Genomic DNA, 5,627 nt, shown 5'->3' on the forward strand with positions numbered 1-5,627 from the left:
TGCAGAAGAAAGCAGGCTGAGCAGGGGCCAGGGGAACAAGCCAGTAAGCAGCATTCCTCCATGGCCTGTGCTCCAGCTCCTGCCTCCAGATTCCTGCCCTGAGTTCCTACCTTGGGCTCCTGGATGAACTGTGACCCAGAATATGTAAGCTAAACAAATCCTTTCCTCCACAAGTTGGTATTGGTCAGAGTGTTTTTTCGCAGCAATGGAGAGAACAAACTAGGACAGAAATTGGTACCAGAGAGTGGGATATTGTGTGACAGACCTGACCTTGGTGTTTTGGGGAGGATTATGGAACTGTTTGGAACTTTGGGCTGGAAAAGCTATTGCGTGCTCAGAGTTTGTTGGTGTGGAGCTTGGAAAAGTTATGCTGAAAGAGTTGTAGATGATGGAGGCCTGGCTTGTGAAGCTTCAATGGGAAGCTGTTCCTGTGATATTTTGAATTGAGAATCTGTGGGTTCTGGTCGGCTGGGGCTGAAGAATCAGCTGTGATTAAGAAGAGACCATAACCTGAAATAAAACCTTTGCTTTACTGGGACAATTGATGCTGGTTAGTTGGGGCTGAAAAATCAGCTATAAGTAACAAGAGACCAGCATCACTGTGGTGAAGTCTTGTGGAAGGTATTTCCTCAAGGTCAGAACACAAGAGGGGACCCGTGTCTCTATCTCAAGCTGGAAGCAGGACTTGGTAATGTATGAGTTTCCTGCATGGTTCTGGTGTTGAAAGCATGAAGAGGGTCACAGAAAGCAGCTGAGGCTTGGCACTCTGAGAGGCCATAGGTTAAAATGCAGCTTCAGTTGCAGCGAAGATCCCAGGATTGAAGGGGTCATGGAGAGAATCTGAGGCTTTGCACCTCAAGAGGCAAGAAGAGGCCATTGATGAAGGTGTAGCCTCAGTTTCAGTGGAGACCCCAGCTTTTTGGAGATGCCAGGACTGTGGGACGACCACCAGTGACAGCAGTAGGTGTGGAATGGAGCCAGCCTGGGTCTGCGAGATGTGCTGTGTGTGCTGTGGATGGCAGAGTCAGAGAAACAGAGCTGCCAGAACCCTTCGGAGCCCAGTATACCATGAGTGAATCCCAGATGTCCAGCCTCAAGCTACTTTCCTGGACTTTGGTTTTACTTAGGTGTGCCTGATTCTTCCCTTTGAAATAAGACAGTACTTGTTTTGGATTTTACAGATGCCCACCCACAGTTGAGACTTTTAAAAGAAACTATGGACTTTAAAGTGTTTGGATTTTTTAAGGACTGTGGGGTTTTTTAGGTAGTATTGTCTTAGGATGTGATATTAACATCATAGCTTAGGGACAAGAAATGGAAAGTTTATGGTTTAATAGTGATGTTTGTATGTCAAGCTGACAAGGGGTCAATTGTGCAGGATAGCTTTAGTGTCAACTTGACACACCTGGGTCAAGGGAGCCTCAATTGGGGAATTTCCTCTATTGGATTGGCCTGTGGCCATGTCTGAGGGGCATCTTCTTGATGAGTGATGTGGGAGAGCCCAGCCCACTGTGGGTGGTGCCACCCCCTGGGCAGGTGGGCCTGTGTTGCATAAGAAAACAAGCTGAGCAGGGGCCAGGAGAGCAGGATTCCTCCATGGCCTGTGCTCCAGCTCCTGCCTCCAGATTCCTGCCCTGAATTCCTCCCTTGGGTTCCCAGATGAACTGTGACCCGGGATATGTAAGCTAACTAAACCCTTTTCTCCCCATGTTGGTATTGGTCAGAGTGTTTTGTCACAGCAATGGAGAGACAAACCAGGATATAGGGCCTCTTCTGCTGAGGTCATAATATCTCCTGGATCTGTCTCACTGACTGACAGATGAAAGTCTGGCACGTGCTTAAGAGGAAACAGACACTTTAATTAGCACAGTTATTTATGAATGCCTTGGACACTGTGACCCAAAGCTGATGATTATAACAAATGTTGATGGAAGATTCCTGGTCTTTGTCTAAGGAGACTCTGAGCTACCACAGCTCTTATTTGAAGTGAGAAAATCGTTTAAAAGCCATATGTCCTTCAATCTAAGCCTCACAAATCATAGATTTTGAAGCTATCATTTCCCATGCTGGGCTTTAGCCATTAAACCATCAGGGAGCAGCAAAAGCAGTTTAGTAGAGAAATAATGCTTTTTTTAAAAATATATAATTTATTTATCATTTTTATTTTACTCGTGTGATGTATTGCCTGCAGATAGGTAGATAGGTGCTCCATGTCATACAGTGCTCATGGAGGTCACACAGACAAGGGCATCAGATTCCCTGGAACTAGTTATGGACAGTTGTTAGCCACCATGTGGGTACTGGAAATCGAACTCAGATCCTCTGCAAAAGCAGCCAGTGATCTTAACTGCTGATCCATCTCTCCAGCCCCAAGAAATAATAGTTTTACCAAGAAATGAGATATACTACTGGAAAACCATCCACAAAAGAAGAAAAAATCATATCAATCCATTCCTCAAATCATTGTCTCAAAAATAAACCGCAGGGGCTGCTGAGGTGATCAGCAGGATAAGGTGCCTATCACCAAATCTGATGATCTGAGTTTGATTCCCAGGACCCACATGTGACAGGTGCACACCCACACATATACACACCCTACATGCACACCAAATAGATGTGTAACAAAAATACCATATATAAAATGAAAAATTCCCATATATAAAGATGTTGCTTCTCTGAGCAAAACTTCCCTACATGCAATATAAAAAGAATAAACTATAAAGAAAGAAATTGGTAAATTTCTTATTAACAGAAAATTTTGTGTTTTAAAAATTGCAATTAAAAATGTGGAAATAGAAGTCAGACATTAGAGGAACTGTTTTACAAATATTTTTCAAAGTAGTAATATATAAGAATATATAATGAAGTCTTACAACTCTTCAAGACTAAAGCCCCAATTTAAATATAGGTAGATTATTTCATCAAATAATATATACTTACAAAAAAATGAAAACAATTCATCATTAATAATTATAGAAAGTTAAATAAGAACCATGAGATATAATAAAATATATCTCATGTACTAGAATAACTAAGATTAAGGAGACTGACGATAAGAAATTTTAGGAGGAATGTGAATCAGTCCATAGTTTCATATACTAGTAATGAGAGCAGCTAATGGTATAACTGCTGAAGAAAACAGCTTGGAAATTTCCTAAAAATTAAAATACCTATCAGATTATCCAGCTGTATCACTCTTCCATATCATCTACCCATTCACAGAGTGGATAAAATCAGTGAGTGTCAGAGTGGGGCAGGGATGGGGGTTCAAAAGGGAAAGCTGGTGAAGGAAAGTTTTGACGATGGATGCATTTCTGTCTTTATTGAGGTGATTATTTCATTGGTGTGCATGTATGTCCAACACTGTCAAATCATATGCTATTGATAGCTACAGTTTATTATATGTAAATCACTAGGCTGCTTAAAAGAAATCAAGCTATGATTGACTGTTTGATTGAAAGTACTTGGCCTCTTTGGAACTTATTTGCAAATAACAGTAATATTAGAGTCCTATGCAGCATCAAGTTTACTGTATCATATGACACAAAATAATTTTTAAATGTTTTACAAAATTGTGAAGAGTCAACTCTATAAAATAAGGTAAACTATTACTGTTGACACTGTGATTAATTCCCAAACCCTGGACAGCTAACAAATCATGCATGCAGAAGAGTATGAAAAGCACGAGAAGCAGAGAATTAAACTTGCAACACTTGAATTCTGAAGACAGTCAAGGACCACACTGGCCTCCCATTCACAGCAGCCCCTTCTGCTCTCAACTGCCCCCAGCAATCCTAGGTACCTTAGCTCACTCATAGTCAAACTCATACTGAATTTTCTTTTACCTTCTCACCAGCCCAGTTTTTTCCCCAATTAGCATGTGCAGAAGGAGTGGCCAGGACCAACTTTGCCAGATGCCAGCCAGGTCTTCAGTGCTACTCCAAGGCAAATCAGTATAATTCACACTTCCCAAGACCTTGATTTACCACCCCACTAGCTGATCCAGATTCAGAGTACACTCAAGTGTTCTGCAATTGCTCTCAGAGAATCCATGTTCATGAACTCCTCTAGCTTCAGGGAAGTAGAAGCGCTGTTTTCCTTTAAAACACCTCCCCTCAGATATAGTCCTATCACTGCTGTCTACTAAATGCATGCATGTATCTTTGTTTCCTCCTCCTCCTCTTCTTCCTCCTCTTCTTCCTCCTCCTCCTCCTTCTCCTCCTCCTTTCTCTCCCCCCCCCCCCCCTCCCCCCCCCCTTTTCCCCCCCCCCCCCCCCCGACTTCCCCCTCAGGTGCTAAGGATTGAATCTAGGGCTTCATTCAAGCTAGGTAAGTGCACTAGCCACTTATTTATATTCAGCCTAAAGAAATTTTCTAATAATAATAATTGGTACCAGATACTAAAATAATGCTTTCTAAAATTTTCAATTTTTAAGGTTGGAAAGAGAGCTCAGAGGGGGGGAGGGGGGATAATGGGGGCACTGTGACTGGGGAGGCGGGGAGGAGAGAAGTTGGATGGGAGAAAAAAGAGTAGAGATGAGTGAATCTTGGGGGCTAAGAAACCTAGAGGGAAAAGTGATGCTCTAGAAACCCTATGAGAAATGCACATAGAGTTTGTGAATATTAATGCATATGTATACCTGGGATATGCTTGTCAGGGACCGCAGTTCCAGATAGCAGAGACCCCCCTTAGGAGTAACAAACATGCCGTACAGCACTCATCAAAGAAGCTTCTCTTTGCATCAGATGGAGGCTACTGCAGAGTAGCACATCTGGTCAGGCACAGAGAACATACGTCTGGGAGATGCCCAGTACTAGGTGACACATCTGTAGTCAAATCTCTACAACTAAGGCCCATGGAACATAGCAGAAGAAGGGATCAAGAGAGGGCTAATGCACCCTCAACTCTCACCAGTGGGGCTCCCTTGTACCTCAGAGTGTGATGTACACAGAAGGCCATGTCTGGCCAAGCTTTAGAGAATAAGAGACTGTAGAGTGTAGGATGGGACTTCTATATGGAACCTCACCCACCCATGGCTCAGGGATCATTGCAAAAGAGGAGGTGGAAAGATTGTAAGAGCCAGGGGCTGGTTCATGATTACAGGGAGGTAGAGGCTTCCAGGCCACTGGAGGCTTGCTCATGTGAGCCTGTAGAGCAGTGATACCCATGTCAGCTCAATGAAACAAGGGCCCAAAGGGGAGGTGAGAAATAGGTGGTAGGCCAGCACTAGGTTGAGACCAATTGCTGCTGGATGAAGGGGATTATGACTTACATATGACCACTGGATGGGCTGACGAGACTCTAGTGGACACATTTACACTGAAGGACAGACCTTAGGTATAAACACCTGAAAGAATAGGACTCAACACTGGCAGGGTTCAGTCGGAGGGAATAAAGGGAGTTGTGGGTAGGGAGGTCTGGATATGAGTGGGAAATGTATGAAATTTAAAAATCTCAATAAAAAAATTAGTAAAGAAAAAAGACAGTCATAATGAACATTAAGGATGGATTAAGTGTATCAACTTAATACTTTAAAGTTATTTGCTAAAAATTTACTAGCTCATAGACTTGTGAGCTACCTTTAGCCCTTACCTATGCAACAGAGATAATGTATATGTGTTGACAT

This window comes from Nannospalax galili, unplaced genomic scaffold (assembly GCF_000622305.1).
Source record: "Nannospalax galili isolate Female #2095 unplaced genomic scaffold, S.galili_v1.0 scaffold273, whole genome shotgun sequence".
Classification (NCBI taxonomy): Eukaryota; Metazoa; Chordata; class Mammalia; order Rodentia; family Spalacidae; genus Nannospalax; species Nannospalax galili.